The 25434-nt window shown below is 38.8% G+C and overlaps 1 long non-coding RNA gene across 1 annotated transcript in view; it reads left to right on the top strand.

Annotated features, from left to right (window-relative positions):
* The first annotated feature begins 8857 nt into the window (after positions 1-8857).
* The window catches only part of LOC132491928 (uncharacterized), a 120926-nt gene continuing 104349 nt past the window's right edge, over positions 8858-25434 (top strand). Inside the window, exon 1 of the long non-coding RNA XR_009532769.1 lies at positions 8858-9080. This is a non-coding gene — a long non-coding RNA (uncharacterized LOC132491928). The remainder of the gene's footprint in view (positions 9081-25434) is intronic.

The raw sequence follows: 25434 nt of genomic DNA on the forward strand, positions 1-25434 counted from the left end.
CAATGCACCTTTTGTTCAAACATACCAAAGATTGATTTACCCATGGTTTACCAGAGACTTGTGTAACAAAAACACCTGACACTTTACTGTTTCCTTTACTTAGTTTTTAGTCAAAGAAAAATAAACATATTGGAAACTCTGCAGCCAATAGTCTTTAGAGACTTAGGGAAATCTACGTTCCCATTTCTAAAAACGTCAACATTTAATACAGATGAGGTTTTTTAGTTTCAAGGGTTTTTTTTTAATTGAAATATAGTTGATTTACAATAATTTTACATTAGTTTCAGATGTACAGCATGGTGATTCAGCATTTTTACAGATTATACTCCTTCAAAAATTATTATAAGATAATGGCTATAATTCCTTGTGCTGTATAATATATCCTTGTTGCTTATCTATTTTATACAGAGTAGTTTGTATCTCTTAATTTACCCCTAACTTGCCCCTCCCCTCTTCCCTCTCCCCTCTGGTAACCACTAGATTGTTTTCTATATCTATGAGTCTGTTTCTGTTTTGTTATATACATTCATTTGTATTATTTTTTAGATTCCACATTTAAGTGATATCATACAGTATTTGTCTTTGACTTATTTCACTAAGCATAATATTCTCTAGGTTACATCCACATTGCTGCAAATAGCAGAGTTTCATTATTTTTTATGGCTGAGTAATATTCCATTATATATCTTCTTTATCCATTCTTCTGTTTATGGACACCTGGGTTGCTTCCATGTGTTGACTATTGTAAATCATGGTGCTGTGAACACTGGGATGCATGTATCTTTTCAAATTAGTTTTCTTGTTTTTTCTGGATATATACCCAGGAGTGGAATTGCTGGATCATATGATAGTTCTATTTTTAGTTTTTTGAGGAAGTCCCATACAGTTTTCCAAAGTGGCTGCACAAATTTATCAAGTTTTTTCTTTTAGTATGTTTTCTTTAATAAATGATTATGCATTAAAATACCTTTTAGGTATTTGATACATACAGAATAATATATGTAAGCTTTACGTATGCTATAACGCATGATAATATAATCAGCAGTTTTGAATTCAGCATCCAATTCAAAGACAAGAACATGACCTTTGATTTACATAGACCAGTGTGTTCCTCCCCATCCATCTCACTGCTTTGTTATTTGTATGGAAATATATTTTAAAAGTCAGAGTATTATCCAACTTTTAGCAAAAAGTAGCAATCCTTTGCCCCTTTTCATCACCGAGTCTTATTTCCCTGAGATTCACAATTTCAACACTTCAAAATATTTCTTTGTGTGTTTGCTTCCATTTTTCTAAATTATGCAATATATATTTTTAGTCTTAATTTTAGACATTATCCATTGACTTAACTGTGATGATCTGGCTACTGTTTTACAATGTGCTCCATGGCCCATCCTTTGTACCAGCACATAAGCACACATATTTTCCTTCCCTTAACTTTTCAAGATAGCTCTGTCACACTTTTAATTAAATAAACATTTCAGTGTTTATATTATTAGACTGTGTAAATATTTTCAAAACGGAGCCATGAAATACAGCATAATTATTTCCTTTCTTTGTATAAATTTTCCTCCCCTTGGGTTAAAAATTATCTTAATAATCCATTTGTTCAGGAACTTTTTTAAGCCTCCAAATATCCACCAGAACAGTAAAATTTTTATTATTTTTGTTTAAAAAATCTATGTATCTATATATCAATCATCTATATGTGTTGGTATATGTCTGTGTATCTATGTATGTATGTATATAATGTATCTATTTTTTCTCCTTAGAGATCTCCCTCCTGGAGCCCACCATCCTAATACTAATTGCTCTCCAGGCTTTTCAAACAGCTCTTACATTAATCATTCCCTTTAGCATCATCCTAGGGACCCCTTTTGTCTCATCTTCAGTATAAAAGCTACTATTTTCTGAATCCCAACCTCATCTTGTTTACATTTCGGTGCCTTATTTTAATGCGGCATATGAGCTTCCTGTGTAAAGTTAATTTCTGAGCCCTTGCACATTTCAACCTGTCCTTATTTTACTTTTACATTTGAATGAGAGTCTAGAAAATCAGATGTTAGAAATTCTTTACCATTTTAAACACCTTGCTCCATTTTGAGAACTATGAGGACATTTTGATCCCCAATACTTTGTTTATGAACTTGTTTACTCCCTGAAAATTCTAATGGTCTTCCCAACATCCTCAGTGTTCCTGATCTTCACCATGTTGTGCCTTGATTTGTATTTGTATAAGTATTTCACATACATACATATACACACTTATTTCCTCCCCTCCACTACCTCTGGTCCTTCTTTCTGGAACCTCTACTACTTATTTCTTGGATTTTAGAGTTGATTTTCTAATATTATAACATTTTCTTCTCCTATTTTCCATATATTTATCTATTATCTCTACTTTCTGGGGTGTTTTCTCTACATTATTTTTCAATTCAATTTGAAAATATTTTTGAGGGGCAATTGTGATTTTAATTTCTAATAACATTTTTTGCTCAGAGCATTTTTTTATAGCATCATATCCTTGTTTTGTGACTATAATAATTTCTTTTACAAATATTAAGCCTCTGATTATAGTTTCACATTTTGGGTTTTACCTTTCTTTAGAGTCTGCCTACTAATGTCTGGGAATACTTGACTATCCATTTATATTTAGGGATAAAGAATAAATATGGGTGGGGTTTGTTGATTTATTGGGTTGCCCTCTTTGTATGATGATGTAGTAATGACCCAGTTGTTTCAGTGGAATCCTCAAAAGTCATTATCTTCTGTTTATTCCTATGGATCAGTCAGTACCCCCAGAGAAGAACTCCCTTCAATCTCCTGACTGCCTTTTAGTTGGCCAAAGAGGGTAGGGAGGGTGTGGTCACCATCAAGAATATTCACTAAGTTCTCTTATTTTCAAAGTGGCATATCATGTCTACCCTCTCCCTTACTGGCCTTCCCCCTTTAAATCATCCCTCATTCTACATCCTCACATGACAAAATGCCTCCCCATAGAATCATGAAGGAACAGTTGCCTGGCTGCACAGGGCATGCAAGAGCATCTGGGGCTCTAACTCCCTGTATAGATTCTTCATTAGTCTGGGCTTTTCACCCTATACCTTCCAAGCTACCTAACACCTTCCATTTTTGAGCTTTTCAAGGGTTCTGTGATGCAAATCAGCTTTTTTTTTTTTTAAATTAATATCCCTTTAGAAAAGCACTTGGGTTTCAGGATTTTCCAGTTTGTTATGTCAGTTACTACTTCTTCACTTACTTTTCATCTTCCAAGAGCTTGTTAATGCCTTTTTTCCAGGTCATCTTGTTTCTGATTAATTTCATTATTATCATTTTCTTGGTGATTCAGAAAGAAACATAGAAAAAACACATATGCTAAATTAGCTTTTTTTTTTTTTTTTTTTTTTTTTTGCGGTATGTGGGCCTCTCACTGTTGTGGCCTCTCCCGTTGCGGAGCACAGGCTCCGGACGCGCAGGCTCAGCGGCCATGGCTCACAGGCCCAGCCGCTCCACGGCATGTGGGATCTTCCCAGACCGGGGCATGAACCCGTGTCCCCTGCATCGGCAGGCGGACTCTCAACCACTGCGCCACCAGGGAAGCCCTAAATTAGCATTTTAACTGAAAGTCTCCTGCTTTATGTTCATGTAATATTAACTTGTATGATGCAAATTATATAAATACAGGTTAGTTGAATATTATGACTATTGACAAAGATAATATAAATGTATTCTTTCCAAAATAGCAGAATGCAGTAGAAATTCTGGAACCCATTCCTTTGCTATTATTTCTTAGAACTACTCTACATAGGGATTTTTAGGTCTCATGTACTTTTTTTTAAACATCTTTATTGGCGTATAATTGCTTTACAATAGTGTGTTAGTTTCTGCTTTATAAAAAAGTGAATCAGGTATACATATACATATATCCCCATATCTCCTCCCTCTTGTGTCTCCCTCCGACCCTCCCTATCCCACCCCTCTAGGTGGACACAAAGCACCAAGCTGATCTCCCTGTGCTATGCGGCTGCTTCCCACTAGCTACCTATTTTACATTTGGTAGTGTATATATGCCCATGCCACTCTCTCACTTCGTCCCAATTAACACTTCCCACTCCCCATGTCCTCAAGTCCATTCTCTATGTCTGCGTCTTTATTCCTGTCCTGCCTTTGGGTTCTTCAGAACCATTTTTTTTTTTAAGATTCCATATATATGTGTTAGCATACAGTATTTGTTTTACTCTTTCTGACTTACTTCACTCTATATGACACTCTCTGGATCCACCCACCTCACTACAAATAACTCAATTTCGTTTCTTTTTATGGCTGAGTAATATTCCATTGTATATATGTGCCACATCTTCTTTATCTATTCATCTGTCAGTGGACACTTAGGTTGCTTTCATGTCCTGGCTATTGTAAATAGTGCTGCAATGAACATTGTGGTACATGACTCTTTTTGAATTATGGTTTTCTCAGGGTATATGCCCAGTAGTGGGATTGCTGGGTCATATGGTAGTTCCACTTTTAGTTTTTAAGGAACCTCCATACTGTTCTCCATAGTGGCTGTACCAATTCACACTCCCACCAACAGTGCAAGAGGGTTCCCTTTTCTCCACACCCCGTTCAGCATTTATTGTTTGTAGATTTTTTGATGATGGCCATTCTGACTGGTGTGAGGTAATACCTCATTGTAGCTTTGATTTGCATTTCTCTAATGATTAGTGATGTTGAGCATCCTTTCATATGTTTGTTGGCAATCTGTATATCTTCTTTGGAGAAATGTCTATTTAGGTCTTCTGCCCATTTTTGGATTGGGTTGTTTAGTTTTGATATTGAGCTGCATGAGCTGCTTGTAAAATTTGGAGATTAATCCTTTGTCAGTTGCTTCATTTGCAAATATTTTCTCCCATTCTGAGGGTTGTCTTTTCATCTTCTTTATGGTTTCCTTTGCTGTGCAATAGCTTTTAAGATTCATTAGGTCCCATTTGTTTATTTTTGTTTTTATTTCCATTTCTCTAGGAGGTGGGTCAGAAAGGATCTTGCTGTGATTTATGTCATAGAGTGATCTGCCTATATTTTCCTCTAAGAGTTTTATAGTGTCTGGCCTTACATTTAGGTCTTTAATCGATTTTGAGTTGATTTTTGTGTATGGTGTTACAGAGAGTTCCAATTTCATTCTTTTGCATCTAGCTGTCCAGTTTTCCGAGCACCACTTATTGAAGAGGCTGTCTTTTCTCCATTGTATATTCTTGCCTCCTTTATCAAAAGTAAGGTGACCATATGTGCATGGGTTTACCTCTGGGCTTTCTATCCTATTTGACTGATCTATAGTTCTGTTTTTGTGCCAGTACCATACTGCCTTGATTCCTGTAGCTTTGTAGTATAGTCTGAAATCTGGGAGTCTGATTCCTCCAGCTCCAGTTTTCTTTCTTAAGATTGCTTTGGCTATTCAGGGTCTTTTGTGTTTCCATACAAATTGTGAAATTTTTTGTTCTAGTTCTGCGAACAATGCCATTGGTAGTTTGATAGGGATTGTATGGAATCTGTAGCTTGCTTTGGGTAGTATAGTCATTTTCACAATGTTGATTCTTCCAGTCCAAGAACGTGGTATATCTCTCCATCTGTTTGTATCATCTTTAATTTCTTTCATCAGTGTCTTATAGTTTTCCGCATAGAGGTCTTTTGTATCCTTAGGTAGGTTTATTCCTAGGTATTTTATTCTTTTTATTGCAATGGTAAATGGGAGTGTTTCCTTAATTTCACTTTCAGATTTTTCATCATTAGTATATAGGAATGCCAGAGATTTCTGTGCATTGATTTTGTATCCTGCTACTTTACCAAATTCATTGATTAGCTCTAGTAGTTTTCTGGTAGCATCTTTAGGATTCTCTATGTATAGTATCATGTCATCTGCAAACAGTGACAGCTTTACTTCTTCTTTTCCGATTTGGATTCCTTTTATTTCCTTTTCTTCTCTGATTGCTGTGGCTAAAACTTCCAAAACTATGTTGAATAAGAGTGGTGAGAGTGGGCAACCTTGTCTTGTTCCTGATCTTAGTGGAAATGGTTTCAGTTTTTCACCATTGAGGACGATGCTGGCTGTGGGTTTGTCATATATGGCCTTTATTATGTTGAGGTAAGTTCCCTCTATGCCTACTTTCTGGAGGGTTTTATCATAAATGGGTGTTGAATTTTGTCGAAAGCTTTTTCTGCACCTATTGAGATAATCATATGGTTTTTCTCCTTCCGTTTATTAATATGGTTTATCACATTGATTGATTTGGATATTCTGAAGAATTCTTGCATTCCTGGGATAAACCCCACTTGATCATGGTGTATGATCCTTTTAATGTGCTGTTGGATTCTGTTTGCTAGTATTTTGTTGAGGATTTTTACATCTGTGTTCATCAGTGATATCCACCTATAGTTTTCTTTCTTTGTGACATCTTTGTCTGGTTTTGGTATCAGGGTGATGGTGGCCTCATAGAATGAGTTTGGGAATGTTCCTCCCTCTGCTATATTTTGAAAGAATTTGAGAAGGGTAGGTGCTGGCTCTTCTCTAAATGTTTGACAGAATTCGCCTGTGAAGCCATCTGGTCCTGGGGTTTGTTTGTTGGAAGATTTTTAATCACAGTCTCAATCCCAGTGCTTGTGATTGGCCTGTTTATATTTTCTGTTTCTTCCTGGTTAAGTCTCGGAAGGCTGTGGTTTTCTAAGAATTTTTCAATTTCTTCCATGTTGTCCGTTTTATTGGCATATAGTTGCTTGTAGTAATCTCTCATGATCCTTTGTATTTCTGCAGTGTCAGTTGTTACTTCTCCTTTTTCATTTCTAATTCTATTGATTTGAGTCTTCTCCCTTTTTTTCTTGATGAGTGTGGCTAATGGTTTATCAATTTTTTTTATCTTCTCAAACAACCAGCTTTTAGTTTTATTGATCTTTGCTATGATTTCCTTCATTTCTTTTTCATTTATTTGTGAACTGATTTTTATGATTTCTTTCCTTCTGCTAACTTTGGGGTTTCTTTGTTTTTCTTTCTCTAATTGCTCTAGGTGTAAGGTTAGGTTATTTATTTGAGATGTTTCCTGTTTTTTGAGGTAGGATTTTATTGCTGTAAACTTCCCTTTTAGAGCTGCTTTTGCTGCATCCCATAAGTTTTGGGTCATCGTGTTTTCATTGTCATTTGTTTCTAGGTATTTTTTTATTTCTTCTTTGATTTCTTCAGTGAACTCTTGGTTATTTAGTAGTGTATTGTTTAGCCTCCATGTGTTTGTACTTTTTACAGATTTTTTCCTGTAATTGATATCTAGTCTCATAGTGTTATGGTCAGAAAAGATACTTGATATGATTTCAGTTTTCATAAACTTACCGACGCTTGATTTGTGACCCAAGATATGATCTATCCTGGAGAATATTCCATGAGCCCTTGAGAAGAAAGTGTATTCTGTTGTTTTTGGGTGGAATGTCCTGTAAATATCAATTAAGTCCACCTTGTTTAATATATCATTTAAAGCTTGCATTTCCTTATTTATTTTCATTTTGGATGATCTGTCCATTGGTGAAAGTGGGGTGTTGAAGTGCTCGTACTAGGAGCACCTACTAGGAGCATAGTAGGAGCACGTGATTTGACAAAAATGCTTGTGAATGTTATGCCAGTGAAAGTTCAGGGATATGTGAGAATAAGTGGCAAGGAGCCCTTAAGAACTACAGGAGGAGAGGCCTTTCTGAGGAGATGAATATTCATTGAGACATGGAGGTTGAGTAAGGACTGGCCAGGATAACAGGGTTGAGCATGTGTGCACATGTGCATTTACTGAAGGTGTTAGAAAATACTGGGGAATTAAAGAGCTTCAGCCAAAGGCTGACATACTTAGAGTAAATTTGAGATGCTAAGTACAGATGTAGAGTGAAGGAGAACATTGGAGGATCTTTTTAAAAAGAAGCCTGAAAAAATCAGATTTTAATTTTAGAAATGTTTCTCTAACTGATATGTGGTTGCTTAGGAGGGAGGGGGTGGGGGAGAGATGGAGTGGGAGCTTGGGACTAGCAGATGCAAACTATTATATACAGGATGGATAAACAACAAGGTCTTACTGTATAGCACAGAGAACTATATTCAATATCCTGTGATAAACCATAATGGAAAGGAAAATGGAAAAGAATACATATTATATATATATGTAACTGAATCACTTTACTGTAGAGCAGAAATTAACACACATTGTAAATCAACTATACATCAATAAAATAAATTAAAAAACCAAAGAAATCAATTTGAATAACAATGATAAAAAAAGAAATATATGTCTAGCTTTAGAGTACAGAATGAACTACAGAGGGGCAAGAGTAGAAGTTAGAAGTTCAGATAGAAGGCTGCTGTTGATATCCAAGAAAAAAAGGATTGGGTCACAGTATGCTTATGGTGTGTTGGAAAGAAATGGATGAATTTTAGAAGTATTAGATAGATGAATCAAAGGGACTTGTCGATGGATTAGATTTGAGATAAGACAGAGAAAAACTGAGCATTACTATCCATTCATTCATTCATTCATTCATTTGGCTTAGACACCTGAGTGCAAGTTCCTTTTGAAAGGGAACATGTATGGTAAAGCATATTGAGATGGTAGATTATCAATAATTTCAATTTAGACATACCTGCAGGTCATTCAAGTTGAAATTTCATGTAAGGAATTGGATGTGCTTTGGAGCCAGGAGTTCTTCTAGACTGCATGTGGCTCTGAAATAATCAGCATAACAGGGTGAAATTGGATCCACAAGAGTAGATGAGATCATTCAAGAAGGGCATGACTACTGAGAAGGAATATGAGCCTGGAATTCATCTCTGAGGAAAACCAGCATGTAGAGGACAGCTAGAGGAAGAGAAATCTCTAGGGCAGTTTGAGACAAAGTCACTAGAGAAGTGGAAAGTAACCAAGTCACGTGAATTGTCAACGAAGGAAAGAGAATAGCGTGTTTCAAGAAGAAAAGGATGGTCAATTAAGTCAACAATTGAAAGGTGCCCGAAGATTGGGCAACAAGGAAGTCACTGAGGATCTTGTTGAAAGTGTTTCAGTGAAGAGGTGAGAGAAGCCTAACTGGAGAGGTTTGAAAAGTGGCTGGGAAATGGAGATACATAAACAGCTAGTGTAGACAAGATTTTCAAGAAGCTTGGCTAAGGAGGGGGAAGAAAGAACTGGAAGATAGAAGGGGAGGCAAGAGGGAGGAGAAAGAGTTGTTCTGGATTGTTTATAGAGAGAGAATTGAACATGTGTAAAATGTTGGAAAAAGCCAGTGGGGAGGAGGAGGTAGAGAATGCGACAGGGATGTGCCTGAAGGAAGGGATCTGAAAAGTCAAGAAAGGATTGGGCGTATGTATTGTGTAGCACAGATATAGAAACTTTCTTTTCCTTTCCTTTCTTTCTTTCTTTTTTTTTGAGATGAACAAGGGAAGATGGATACATATAAAGCTAAATGTACAGGTCCACTTGTGAACAGTTGAGGACATTTATTTCTAATGTTTTCATGTAGTTGGCTAAAAGGAACTGAAATAATCTTCTGCAAGTGGGGTGGCAGAGAGAATGTAGAAATTTTGAAATAATTATTGTGGAGAAAAGGAAATGAAAACATAACTGAAATTGCCTTGAAGAGTGAAGGGTTAAATGGGAACAGATGATCATAATTTCATAATGACATCACATGTCTGTGTTGTAGAAAAATGTTGGCTTTGCAGCCACAAAGAGCTGGATTTGAATTCTGCTCAACAGCATGACAGTAAATTAATTAAACTTCCTGAGTCTTCATTTTGTCATCTGTACAATGGGGTAATTTTATCTACTTTGCAGAATTGGGCATTGACAGCCCTTGGCACAGAATAGCTATTATTTTTATTAATACATTTTTTTCTTTTGATGACTATCCAAGATGTATTTTGTTCCAAGTTTAAAAAAACATATTCTCCAAAAATTACTAAGGACATTTACTTCTTTCCATATGATTATAAAAAGTAGCTCTGTCAGTGTTTTCCAATGTATGTTCTTCAGAGATATTAATTCCTTATGATGTTACTATTTACTGGGACAGACCACTTTTAGTGATCAAATGTGTTCGGGAAATGTTTCTTTACATTTACGTTACAGTAAAGAAATTGGTTTCTTTCATATGACTTAGTGTCTTTAACATGCCCATGTGCATTATGAATGTTCACAAGAAACATAATGTGTGACAGTACCCAAGGTTTAGGATCAATATTCTCCTTTTGGAGGGGCAACACAAGGGACCAATGTTCTGTAGAAATCTTCAGTAAAGATTCCTTCTGACCAGAGACCTCTTTTAAGTTGATAGAGAAGATTGTTAAAACCTAGTTAATGGTAGAAAAGAGATATCTGCAGCATTATTCATAATAATCAAGATACAGAAACAACTGAATTGTCTGCTGATAAGTGAAGGGATAAAGTAAATGTGAGATGAATATATTATTCATCCATAAAAAAGGAAGTCCTGGGACTTCCAGGTGGTCCAGTGGGTAAGACTCTGTGCTCCCACTGCAGGGGGCCTGGGTTTGATCCCTGGTCAGGGAACTAAGATCCCATAAGCTGCATGGCTGCACGGCTGCATGGCATGACCGAAAAAAAAAAAAAAAAAGTTCTGGGGATCAAATGTACAGCATGGTGACCATAATTAATAATACTGTATTGTATACTTGAAATTTGCTAAGAAAGCACATCTTTAGTGTTCCCATACCAAAAAAAGATAACTTTGTGAGGTGATGGATATATTAATTAGGTTGTGATAATCATTTCATAATGTATAGGTGTATCAAAACATCATGTTGTGTACCTTAAATACACATAATTTTTATTTGTCAATTTTACCGCAGTAAAGCTGGGAGGAAAATAAGTGGTAGCATGCTCATTCTTACCACTGAGAATCCCTGATGGGAATCATTAATTTCTAAATTTGTTTGCTGACATGTTTATTCTTTCTCATTTGTCTCTCATGCATGCACTCAGAGGAGTACTGAAGCTGGCTTGTATTGCCCCACAAGAGACTATTGTTAAATTTTCAGGAATTTTGTGAGTCAGCTGATGTCCTGTTGATAGCTTGAAAACAACCATGGTGGGAGTATTTACACCACAGAAATTGGCAAACACGACAGATCTGAGCTTCCTTTTCAGAAAGCCCATTGTTGAGCATTTACCAGCACACCACTGAAACTGAGTTCAGACAGTACAATATGAAAGTGAATCTGCACTCAAGGGCTTTCCTTTCTGGTGAGGAAAAATAAGAAATGGACCCAAATAAATATAAAACATGATGGAAAGTGATTCTTAACGCTTAAAACGAATAACATTGATGGAAACCTTGCTATGTGTTTGGCATTGTCAGAAGTGCTGTCTATGTATTTTCTATCAAATTCTCAAAATCAACTTGGTGAAGTCGCTGATGTTATTATCCTTGTATTGTTAATGAAGAAGGAGGCATAGAGAGCATGAATAAGTTTTTAGTAGTTAGTAGGTGGCAGAGGCAGAAGTCTAACTCAGGGTGTCAGAATCTGGCACCCAAGCCACAGGCATTGTGTTCGATCACATCTTCCATGCGCTTAAAGGTGGTCCACTGAAGTAGTGCGGGTATTGGGACGTGGGGAAAAGGGAGGAACGAGAGCTCAGGAACACGGCAGCCTTTTGAAAATCCTTCATTTGTGCTTGTAACGCATAGACACAGCCCCTTTTCCCCACCTGCACTCCCTGCACGAGTACAAAGGAGTGAGCCGAGGTGAGCCCTGTCATTGGAGGCCTAAACTCCAATTGTCCTTCTCTCTGGCCTGGAGCCAGATCCCCTGCTCTAGTCCGTGTCGTTTTTCTCTGAGGTATGCACAAAGTAGAGGTTACTTGTGTCACATCTGTTCCTGCTTTGTGGGTCCATTCGGAAAAGAGAAAAAAAAAAATCACTGACTTTATTTTCCAAGAGAGACCCTTTAAGAAAGGCCGGATGCAGGGTGGCCAGGAGGGAAACCTGGGGACGTCCTTAAACGCGATCTTTTCAGCTTTAGCATTCATAAAGCGTACCTTGGCACGTGTGTTCAGACTCTAATGACTCCTCCGGACCCCTGTTCAGGTTTAGAATTTCAGAAACGTCACAATGTTACATTCCTTCTCCGCAAAGGAAATCGGACCACTATGTCTATATTACACACCCAGATGCAAAATCTTCACAGATAGGATTGGCTTTTCTATGGTTTTTCACCAGAACAGCTTCCCACCTTAAAGCAGCCTTGTATTTTTGAGTCCTGGTGTTTTCACTAAAAGGCTTTCTCCTGCTAAGAGCCTTTGTTTGAAATGATAGTGTTTATTAGGGAGCCTTATTTCTTTGATTCTTCCATATCATATATTCTCTGTTTTAAAATACTCAAGGTACACAGCTGGATACGGTTATAGGCAAATTCTATGTCTACGTGGCAATTCATATTTGAAAGTAAACTGAAAAAAATGTGGATAATTTTCAGGGCAGTGTGCGCATGACTCCTTGAAATGGGGCATCCTGTCTGGCTATAGGGCTGGTTTCAGAAAAACTGGATGTTCTTTTCCTCTTCTCTTTTGGTGGATTTGTAGTAATTCAGTTAGTAAGTAGACAGGTAAAAACCTCATGGCTGTGTAGAGCAAGCTCCTTTATCCTTGTGGGGAACTGCTAAGCAAGGAGAGTCACGGTAAGACCTCTATTTTCATGAGCCCCCCTCTGGTAGCTCTGTGGCGTTAGTGGGGAGACCCTGAAAGGAGAGATCAGAGAGAAGAAGAGGAAACAGGACATTGCTCACATTCATCACCAAATTAATTAGGAGTGAGGACAGGTCTTCCTTCCGGTCACTCTTGACTGCCCTACTTGAAACAATCTCTTGACTCTGAACTTTTGTGAAGGGGATGGAACATTCCTGCCTCATTGCCCTGGGTAGCTAATTCTCTTTTTTATGCACTCATCTCTTGTCTTCCCAACTATATACTGGAAGTTCTTTGTGGGCAGGAAATACGCTTTGCAATTATACATGTCCTCCTCTCTAGGCCAGTGCTTTCTACTCAAGAAGTATTTTTAAAGTTTGTATTTATTTGTTTTTGACAGATCAAAATTGTGTCTATTTAAGGTATACAATGTGATGCTTTGATATATGTGTACATGGTGAAATGATTACCACAATCAAACGAATTCACATAGCCCTCACTTCCCATAGTCAACATTTTTGGGGGTAGACGATGGGAAGAACATTTGTGATTTACTGTCTGAGCAAATTTCAAGTATACATGGTTATCAACTGTAGTCACCAGGCTGCGCGTTAGATCTACAGAATCTATTGATCTTATAACTGAAAGTTTGTACTCTCTGATCAGTAGCTCCTCTCTCCCCTCACCCTCTAGACTCTGGTAGCTACCATTCTACTCTCTGTTGTTACGAGTTTGACTTTTTTTCTTTTTAGATTCCACATTTAAGTGAGATCAGTATTATTTGTTTAAACGATTACTGGTAATTCTCTCTCTCTCTCTCTTTCCCTTCCCCCTTTCCCACCCCATGAACAGTCTACACAGAACATCCTTGATGATTTGATATCGGGATACCTCTCAGGTCTCCATTTCCATTTATTTGTTCAGACAGATCTACGTATTGGAGAGGAAATGTCTGAGTTTCCATTTCCACCTTTGAAACCTCTCTCATAGGACTCATGGCACATCATTAACCAATTTGTTCCTTAGTGTTCTTGTCTGTTAAAGAAAATTATTAAACTAAATATATATGCTAAGAGCTTGGAACAGTGCCTGGCATGTATTAGCCATTTAATACATATAATTTCCTTTCCTTTCCCAAATTTTCCTGCAATCTTGTCGTCAGTCCCATGCCAGCTACCTCATCACCTTTTGTCTTTTGGTAGCTCTCATCCTTGCTTTCTTATAAGGAAACTAAATAAATAAATACAAAGCAATTGTAATTTCATTTTTAAAAAGACATATTTGGTTGGGAAAGAATGATGTTTTGTTGTATTGTACCACCTGATTTTGACAGTTGACTAAAATACAGTGCCACGTCTTCATTTATTGAACCAGTTACTTAGACATGTTAGTGTCCTGCAGCAATTTGAAAGCAAATTGATCTTCACTAAGTGGGGTATGGTTTACCAAAAGAAGAGGGCATTTGGAAAGAGAGTTATGGAGTGCCATTCATCATGTATTCCTCAGTCAGAATAACGCAGAGAATGCCTGTATGGGTTCATTTATTGAGTACCCATTTATCGAACACCTTCAAGGCTCTAGACCAGGCAGTAGGTGCCACAGGTGACTTTAAGGTAAAAGACAGCATCTTTAATCGAAAGGTATCCATCCAGTAAGGAAGATAGATGCTCAAAAGCAAAATGACAATGCAGTGGAAGGGTTTTCTGCTGTGAACACAGGATGCTTTGGGAACCCAGGATAGAAAACAAGACACAGAGGAGGTTTCCTAATGGGTGTGATGAGAATATGAATGGAGGAAATAAAAGCTCATGCAATGTCAGCACTGGGAGGACCCTTAGAGGTTACGTGGCCCAAACTTTCCTGCTGGAAACCAGGTAACCGAAGGCTAGAGAAATACCCAAGCTCTCGTGACACATTCCAGGAAGCTGGAATGAGAATCTTCTCAATTTACACATACGTCTGTGGGATGTGGGCACATGTTGCAGGTTGGGTTCTCTGGGGGCAGACACTGAGGTGCAGTTTAGTATGCAATATGCTTATTAGAGATCGATACCTGTGAAAGGCAGAGGGAGGTATGGGATTGATTGAGGGAGAAGTTACACAGCCATGCAGGCCTGGCCAGGGCTCCGCCAGGCCAGAAAGGAACTTGTCAGAGTGTCTCACGTTAGGCCAATATGGTGAGATGTAGTACTGGCCTGGCTCAGTCTCTGGATGCAGACTCTCTCAGAGAGGGTGCAGGCTCTACGAGGCAGTTCTCTGCAGCCAGGTGGGTCCAGGGTTGCCAGCAGGTGGAGGCTCTCTGCTGACTGCATCCCCGGTCCCTGGGTAGCATGACCTTCCTTAAAAGGGGACCCAGGGCAGCACATCTCCGTGCCTATCAGAACAGAACTGGATTCAACTAATACTAATATTTACTGAAAACTTACTATGTGCCAGACACTGTGTCCAGCCATTTTATATACATTATCTCATTCGAGCCTCCCAGCCACCTTTTGGGCGAAGTGTTATTATGTCATCTGTAAGTTCACAAATGTATGGGCCAGCTTCTTCATAGACATGAAAATAATAGCAAAACGGCCTTTCAAGTGAACATCCCAAGGAGTTCGGGGCATTTACTAGCATCATCTGTTTCTGAAGTCAGCAACAGACGTTGAAACAATCATTGATCTCAGGAGGGAGCTGAGACTGAATCAGGCTGTGGTTTTTTTAAGACAAACTATCGAATCTGAGTCAAAAGGGCCAATGTCCATGTCAGTTCCATTTCCTCACCGGAGGAGCTTACAGTGATCACTGAGGGAACAGACTATTTTTATCATACAAACATAAGCTCCAACTTTGGGAAGCTACCCCTAAAGCTGGCCACCCTAATCCCCCCATCCGAATCAGAAATCTTGTCTATAATGTTCTAGACAAGTGGCTTGAATGTTTCTAATGGGCTGGGCGCGCACAGCCTCGCAGTGTAGCCCGTCCTGATCGGGCTTCTGCTACCCTCTGCAGTCCCACAGAATCAAAGCGACTTCTCTCCCCTTTGGCTGTCTTTTTAGATAAGTGAGAGCAGCTTTCGTACAAACTTCTTTCCCCCAAATTGCTAACCCTGGCTCTGGCACTAACTCTGACCTTGGTTCACTCACTCAACCCCTCTCAGGTTTCCTTCCTCATTCCTATGGTGGATATAAGTATATCCACCTAATAGGATTGTGGGCTTAAATGAAACACTGCCTGTACATGGCGAGCACTCAATAAACAGGGGTCGTTCTCATCAATATTATTAGCCTTACATTTATACTCATGTCAATCCTGATGCCAAATGAATTAGAGAGCATGATACTTTAATTCATATGAACACAGTACTTCAGTTACAAAGATCATTAATGTACATACATTTATTTCATTCGTGGATTTTTTTCTTCCAAGTGGAACGTGTGGTGGATCTAGCTATGGTGTCCCAGTCTCTGTACATCAGATTGTTTATGAGGTTACAGGAACCCTCTGCATGCTATGGCTTTCTATTTGGCATGTTTAAATACATTGGATCATTTGAATTCACGTCCCCGTACTGTGTGGAAGGAAATTGAGACTTGGAGTGATGACCTCCTCCAAAGTCACACACATGCATGGGTCAGGGCCAGTACTTGAATTTAGCAGTGCTCTTTCTTATACACCAGGGACACTTCATAATGTACGGGTTGTGACCTTCTTGGAAAATCTCATGGACACCCTCCCTGGAGGGAGGGGAACTTGAAATACATACACACACATATTCATTTTTGTTTAATTGCAGGAGGTATAGACACCCTAAAATGACAAGTCCTCACTCAAAGACACTATGGTTAATAGTCCTAGTAATTCTGAAATTAAGCTGGTAGGGAATCATTTCTATGATCTGGCTCCTAGGTAGAGAGAGTAGAATTGGCAAAAAAAAAACAACAAAAAGAGACTAAATGGGTAGTGGATCCATTGTAAGAGAGTCAGTGAAACTTGTATGAAAATTTCACATCTCTTCTATATTAGGCGAGGCTAATATTCTTGGAATAAAGAATAAAATCATGGGCACTCAGAACAGAGCTCCTAATTTTAAAGCTAATGCATGTTCTATTAGGTGCATATGTCAGAACAATTCTGATTCATAACTCCATGAGGCCCAGAGCTGTCTGTCCCAGGGGACAGCAGAAATAGAAAAAAAAAAAAAAAAAAAGATGTTTTGTGATGTCTTTGGCCAGGCCTAGACACATGGAAATATTTGTTTGTTTTATATGACTTGCAGTTATTTGAACCATCTTATTCTCTCCATACAAACCTACTAGTATTACCTAAATCCAAGGCCTCCTTTTTTCCTTTCTTAATTCTCAATTCTTATATGTCCTCCATATAAATCTTGCCAGAACTCAGGACCTCTGACAGAGTTTGCATCTGCAGAACTGGTTAAAAGCCACACCATCAAAACCCAGATTAACATAAGGTTTGGCATTGAGCCTAGGCATCTGCATTTATAATTAGTTGATTCATTGTTTCTGTGGCTCAGTCATGTTTGGGAATGTTCTCTAAGGTATGCCAGTTGGCTTCGTACCGTTCTCTAACCTAGAATATACTGTGCTAGTTGTTTACAGTAGCTCTTTTTCACCGTGAAAGCCTCAGCACCACTATCTAGTCTTTCATGAGCTTCCACAAGAAGTCCTACTACAGCCAACATTTTTCATTTGTTAACTATTTTACCGAAGATTTATGAGGTTCTGAGAAAGAGTAATGTAGTATGGCAACAGCTTTTTACTCTAAATAAACCCATTAGACATATCTCCTCTCCTAAGAGTCCCCTCACCTCCAGCCCCATCCAGGTCACTCCTATCTCTTGATGCTAACTTTTCCGCCAAGCAGCGCCAATCTTTCCTCTGGTCTTTCTCTCACCTTAATTATGTAGAGTAGACTCTTTTTTCCTTATGCTACTTGCCCAGGAACCAGGGATGACTTCCACTGTAAAGGGCATCTTTTAAAAAGAAGGATCTCTCCTTCCAAAGCAGTCCCTACATCAATTGCCAAGAGGATCATAATCTCTGCACTTCATTATAGGACTGTTGCAGTTATATCCTTCACCTGCCTCACACCTTACATGACCCCACCATAACCTAAATGATTGATTCTTACCTACACCTGTGTGTTACATTTATCTGGGGAGTTTAAAAAAAATACTGATGCCTGGGCTCCCATATAAACCATTAACTAAATTTCTGAAGATGAACCACCAGCATAGATAGTTTTTAACTGTTCTCCAGGTGACTTTGATGTACAGCCAGGGCTCATAGCTACTAATTTTAAAACATTCCTGAACACCTGCACTGGCCCTGAGTTCCTTTCATGATTCAGCCTCAACATTCATTCTTAGTTTTATGTCCTTCTTGTTTTATCACATTCTGTGTATCAGTCATAACTCTAGTAGGTCTCCTACTAGAAACAAACAAACAAACATTGATCTTTCGAGTGTCAATTAAAATGCTTCCGTCAAGTCACTCCCGATTCCCTCTATGAGAAAACAATCTCCTCTTCTGACCCCTCCACGCCTTTCATTTTATTTATGCCACACGCATCACAAGCCTGTTCTATCTCATGTTAACGTTTTCATATTCATGTATCTTCCTCTCCATTAGCACACCAGCATTCTTTATTATAAGGCATTAAAATTAGCATTTGTTCTATCTTAGTTGCCATTTTAATACAACCTGAATTTGATGAATAGTCTTATTAGTGGGAAATTTACACATCCATCACACTACATTTACAACACTTAGCTTCCTGTGCCTTACAGGAGACAGCAAAATTAGGTGTAAAAATGGTGAAACCCAAAATAGGTGATTTCAAAATTGATAGAGATCTTTAAACTTTAGAGCTGAGAGGACCTTAAAGATCACTTACTTGGCTCACCTTATATAGATCAACACAACAAAGACCAGTGAGGGAAAGGAATTTGCTAAGCTCATCCAGGCAGTTAGTGGAGAGCTAGGATGAGATTCCAGGTGACCCTGGTAAGCACTACGGTGCTCTCTCTACTTTATCAGGTCCAATAATTTTCATTAAAAACATCCATAGATATAGGTACTTCATAGCCCAAGAAATTTTACTCTGAAGGCAACTAGATGACATCATACTGTGCCAGAGGGGGCTGAAGAAAAGTCCATTTTGATACAGGGAACAGCTACAGCTTCTTTGTCCCTGTTATAACCATCACCCAGCACCCCAATGCACTTTGCATAAAATCTCACTCTTTTTTTTTTTTTTTTTTTTTTTTTTTTTTGCGGTATGCGGGCCTCTCACTGTTGTGGCCTCCCCCATCACGGAGCACAGGCTCCGGACGCGCAGGCCCAGCGGCCATGGCTCACGGGCCCAGCCGCTCCGCGGCATATGGGATCCTCCCAGACCGGGGCACGAACCCGTATCCCCTGCATCGGCAGGCGGACTCTCAACCACTTGCGCCACCAGGGAGGCCCAAAATCTCACTCTTGATACAGCATAATTCATCACAAATACATCTGAATGCATCAAAGAAACATGAGTCAAAATTCCAGTTTAACCTGATGCTTTGAAACCTTTCCTCAGAACTCAGATGGGTTTTGATGTGTTGTGATCTAGGTGCATGATTTAGAGAAAATAAGATTAATTAGAGCCTCTATGTCCCAAGCATTACGCTAGATGATCTAAGGAAAACCAAGATGTCTATGTCATGGTAAGTGCCGTCTTAAAACTTCTCATGTAATTTAGGGAAGACCAACAAATATTTAATTGCTCTAAAACAAGGCCAACTGACAAGTATAAGAATAAATTATCTGTGAATGTGCGATGAAGAAAAATCTTCGCTATTTAAAACAAAAATTACCTCCTCAAGAGAGCAGAATCTGACAAATGAGGGATGTTTCTGTTGTTCTGAGCATCTTACTGGGTATAAATATACTAAAAAGGCCTGGAGCTGAGTTCAGGGATAAGAACTATGAAGACCCAAATCACTCAGTTTTCCTAGAGAGCAACATTCTTACCTAGAGCTCTTTTTTTTTTTTTTTTTTTTTTTTTTAATAAATAAATAAATTTATTTTAAAAAAAGATCCCTATGCATCAGCCAGAACCTGCACCGTGTTCAAACTTGGTCCAACGGCCTGGGTCGGGGCCTCATTCTGACCAATATGCCCGTGCTATGCCTATTTTCTTTTTTTTAAACATCTTTATTGGAGTATAATTGCTTTACAGTGGTGTGCTAGTTTCTGCTGTATAACAAAATGAATCGGCTATACGTATACATATATCCCCATATCCCCTTCCTCCCACCCTCCCTATCCCACCCCTCTAGGTGGTCACAAAGCGCCAAGCTGATCTCCCTGTGCTATGTGGCTGCTTCCCACTAGCTAGCTATTTTACATTTGGAATGTATATATGTCCATGCCACTCTCTCACTTCGTCCCAGCTTACCCTTCCTCCTCCCCGTGTCCTCAAGTCCATTCTCTACGGCTTCACAATTTCCTTCTTTGGGGAGTGTTATCAGAAGTCATAGAACCTGCATTATTTTCTCTTTAAGTATATAATTGTCATATGAACCCAGAGAAGCAAAGTGGGGACATTAGTTCAGACCTTAAATAAAACAATAACATTTGAGAAGAGGTTGCTCTATGTTATCAATTCAATGCACCAAATTATTGCTTGAATTACCCTTTACCTCAAGGATTTTTTTCAGGTGTACTAACCAAGTCTCTTACCAGGGGAGGGTTTTCTTTCTTACATGCCATTTGCCCTTCTTGATGCTTGTTGAGTTTATGAGGCATTATCTGTTATGATCTCTCAATAAAAGCCTCTGCCTCATACACTGGGCTTTAGTCATGGCTGAAAGCACTATGGAAATTGTTTTTTTTTTTCCCCTACCATTATCATTTATCTTTTCCTTTACTGCTCTAAAGAGGTGCTAACATGACTCTTAGCAGTAAAGGGCAGTTTTTCTTATCTGGGCCTGGGTTTTAGCATGCTAATGTAAGATATTAGAGTGATGCTCAATTATCCCATTTCTTTAAAAACTGACACATAAAAGGTATTTCACATGGCAGCACCAACCAAATCATATCTGCCCCACCCCCACCTCCCCAGTGATACTTATGGAGAAACAGGGTTATTGTTGGCTGGTTGCAGAGAGGAAAGTGTCTTTGTCATATAACTGATATCCCCAGATCCTATAAACATCATGCTCTCTAGAGAGCTATGTTATAGATTCGAGTGAGCTCATGTTTTGTTCACAAATTTTAGGGACTTTGCAAGAGGATTTGGAGTTCTGGATATAAGGCAGTCTTCTGAACACCAAAGATTCAGGACTGGATGTTTGATTTCCTTTGTCTTTATGAATGCAAGCTCAAATGCCAAGATTTGAATCAGATATCTCAGAAGGCTACTTTTGACTCCTTGAAATAGAACAGTGAATTTTGCATTGAAAACATCCATAACCCAAGGAAGTTTACTCGAAAAGCAACTTGATGACATCATCCTCTGCCATAGGTGGCTGAGAAAAAGTCAGTTTTGATACATGAAACAGCTACAAGTTCTTTGTCCCTATCATAACCATCACCAAGCATCCTAATGCACTTTGCATGAAATTCTGCCATTGATACAGCCTAATTCATCACAAACACATCTGAATGCATCAAGTAAACATGAGTCTAAGCTCCAACTTAACTCTATTGTGCATAAGAATCACCCAAAGAACTTATTGAAGCGCAGATTCTTGGACCCCTAACCAAAAAGATTCTGATTCAGTTGGTCTGGGGTGGGACCCAAGAATTTGTCTTTCTTGGAAGCCTCTAGGTGATGCAAATGTGCCCATCCACATATACAAATCATGGCATAGATTATGTAAGTTTGGCGACAAAATATAATTTGACCCTTCTTTCAAATACACATTATTTATTTTCTTAACCTCCACCAGATCTAGAATCCTTTTGCAAGGGTTAACTTTTTTTAGTTGCTTAAGTCAGTCAAGTATATGGAAGCCTCTTAGATTTTGTACCTGTTTTATCTGTCTGGAGCCTGTTTATTTATCTGTTGGTGTGGCTCATTTTTCAAGCCTTAGTTTAAAGGATATTTCTTATGAGAAGCCTTTCCTCACTTCTTTGTCATGCTGAGTTCCCTTTACTGTGTTCCTGTAGCATCCTGGATTTTATCTGTTACTCACTACTCTGTCATGTTGTTTATTTAATTGTATGTCTAACCACTTAGATTGAAATCTTCATGAACTTCTAGACTTTTTCTAGCAAGCTCACTATTATGTCTTCAAAACCAAGCAATGGGAATAACACATGGTCGTTGCACTATCATTATTTGTTAATTGCCTGAAAGATCTCAAAACTCCACTTAAGGGATAGGAGAATAATTGATGAAGTTCTGGAAAAGAAATAGAACAATGACAGAGCCATACAACCCTTCAGAAATCACCTGGTTCAACTGATCAGTTGCATTGCTGGGAAACTGAGACCCAGAGGAAAAAAATAGGACTGGTCGAATATGTTTCAACTAGGGCTCACTTCTCTCTTATCTCTTCTCACTAGCCAGAACTTTATAAAATGTGTACCTCCTTAAAGAGAAGACAAGAATTCTGTGTCCAAATAGAAACTACATTAAATCCAGGTGACAGAGAGGCTAAACACCTGTATTCTCCAGACTTCTCCACCTCAAGAGACTATGAAGTGAGGGCACATTGCTATTATGACCTGAAACTGCCTAGCTTATCACTCCTTCGGACATGCAAGACCTCAGTTACCTTCCCTCCCCCCAAATCCCCATGTTATTTCTGAGTGTCATAGGTTGAGTGCCCCAAAAAGCAGACTAGCACTGGAGGCATGCGGGTGGTTTCTTGAGGAGTGCTTCAGGAACACCAGTAAAGGAGTGAGGGGAGCAGAACTGGATAGAGAGAGAAGTCAGCTGCACCTTGGTAACATATGAGGAAGAAATGGAACTCAATTCTTTGGAAGTGGTCAGATATAGAGGGACAATCACCTCCCTTGGTATCACCTTCTATTTTTACTTATTTAACCAAATGTTCACAAGATTGTCCCACATGACACTGCTTTGGAATAGATTCTTTTAAATTAGCAAGGTTCTGGGAACAAAGGTGCCAAGGCTAAAATATATTGAATACTATGTTGTAGGTCATACAGGCATTATCATTTATTTATCACCATAGATGTATGGGGTTGGTTTCATAAGATAGATATTAAATACCTCTAATTAGGTAAAAAAAATACTGAGATTAACAAAGGTCATGAATTCTTCTAGAATCTCATGCATCTACCAAGTGGAATAACTAAAAAATTGAATCTAGCTATGTCTAATAGTACAAAAGCCCATGGTTTTAACTGGAATCAGTGGCCAAAATGGTGAGGAGACCTGAAACCATGCTGTATAAGAAACAGAAAAATAACCAAGGAGAGGTTCAGGCTTATAAGAGAAGGGGAGTCATGATCAGCATTTTGAAGTCTTTGCAAGGCTGTCATCTGTGTAGGGAGATCAGTATCGAGGAGGACCAGGCTTGCAGCAAGGCAATTGGAGCTAATATTAGGATTGGCATCCTAATGATTGGAATTGTTGAAAAATGTGTCAGGGATGCCTGTGGGAGGAACAGTAACATAATTATTAAGCCCTTGTTTTCATCACAGAAAACCTGACTGAGAACATACTATGGTCATCTGCTCAGTGAACTTATGGTTTGATAAGGGCCTCATTGCTGTAGACACTCTAGCTGGACACTATGTGGTGGCCCTGCTGGTGGAAAAACTAAGTATCCAGAGAGAATAGTCAGTATCAGCACTACCAAACTGTATTCTGCAAAGTCCAAGTGTTTCCCAGTATGTCAATAGGTGGCCAGAAGGAAAATGGCTCTGCAGTCAAATGAGTTTGGGAAACATTTAATTAAAATCAAATGCATGTCTTTTTTGCTAGATGCCTCAGAGCTTCTTGGAACATGGGCATTATGGATCACTAATATAGAAGGCACTGATCCATAAACTTACATGATCAGGAAACCCCTTTCCCATGGAAACCTACTAATACCCAGTTGGGGTAACGCTGCTGAAGGGATGATCTCCGAAGTTCTGTCTCATCGTGAAATTCTGTAATTCCTCAAGCACTAAATGAGTCAAGGAACTTAGAATTTAGTACTAATCTTGAAACAAAGTCACTGTGTTTTCTTAAACAATTTCCTTCCCTTTTCTGAGCCTCAGAGTAGTGCCCCTGGCTGACAAAAATTATTGCTGAGACTTTTCACCTCCAATATTTTGTGGTTTTATGGAGGCTTCAGGGCATCAAAGAGGAGTTTCACCTAGTTTACAGTTCTCCAGAGCCTGCCTTCATCTGACACTAGTGAGTTTCCAACCTGGTGGCTTTGCGTTAGTGTATATTGTTTTTTGGTTCCTGTCCTGCAGGAGAGCAGCTTGAGGACGGGAAGCCAAAAGGACCTCCCATCCTGAAGGGTTCCAAATTCGTTCTGCAGACCTCAGCGATTCAGAGGGTTTGAAGACACGGCAGAGATGTGCAGTTCTGCGGTTGACCCCTCTCAAACAGTACATAATTCTGAAAAACTTGGAGCTCCTCCATAAAGCCATATTTCAGTTGCACATTTTAGGCATGAGATTTCAGCCAAAAGCCATAATATAACACTGCCGAGGATCTTTTTTTTTTCTTGCGAAAATATGCATTTGGACAAAACTTAGGAACCTAAAATTACAGGAATCGAATGTACCTTCTGTGTTAACCAAAGTGCTGCAGATCAAATGACAAATCATAGAAATGTAGAGATTTTCTAGTCCAGAGTCCTGTCTAAGACTTGAATCTTCCCTATATCTCTGTGAGGTCATTGCTTAGCTTATTGATCACACTTATTATGAAAGTGTGCAATCTCTGAGGCTGACCTAACAAAATCATACTTCTTACCCTTAGGACAGCCTCTCTTCTCTTAAAGTATGTCTTCTGTTATACCCATCTGTATTCCCTGCTCAGCATTCTGAGGATACAAGGGAAGAAAATCTGTTCTCTACTCTCTAAATTGACATTGAGTTTTGAAGGTGAAAACATGATATACCATCTCTAAAAAGAGTTGCAATTTTTCAACATAAACATAACCTGTTCCTTCATTGGAAGTAATGTGAACAGCCAAAATAAAGCACAGTCTTTGAATTCAGAAAGTCCTGCAGTTCTAAAACCTAGTCTTCTACCTGCACACTAATGACTTTGAACTCTCTATTTAGTGTCCATGAGCTCCAGTTTCTTCACTTTTAAATAATAACTATATCACAGGATTGTCACGAGGAATGAATGAGGGGAAGCGCAAGAAGCCTTCTCCATGGTGAGCAGTATTCTTCTTTTCCTCACGCTGCATTAGCTTTTCTTCTCTTTTTTGCAAACCTGACATGATATGACTTGACTTCATACCCTTTTATCATGCAGGGCTTCTGGTTTTCTCCCAGAAAGCCCAGGGTCTGGAGGGAAACATAATTCCAGGTAAATTGCAGAGCTAAAGTCTTACCTCCACGATTTTGGCCATCGCACTTCTATTAAAGGAAACTACTCAGTAATATTAAAACATCTCATTTCTCCTCAGACACTGTAATGCAGACCAAAGAAAGAAGACCTTGAATATTTTTCAATACAATATTAATATTGGTGAGAGTGCACTGGAGGAAGTCAAAGCAGCCAGTGTACTTGGACAATAACTAAT

The sequence above is a fragment of the Mesoplodon densirostris genome, chromosome 6 (assembly GCF_025265405.1).
Source record: "Mesoplodon densirostris isolate mMesDen1 chromosome 6, mMesDen1 primary haplotype, whole genome shotgun sequence".
NCBI lineage: Eukaryota > Metazoa > Chordata > Mammalia > Artiodactyla > Ziphiidae > Mesoplodon > Mesoplodon densirostris.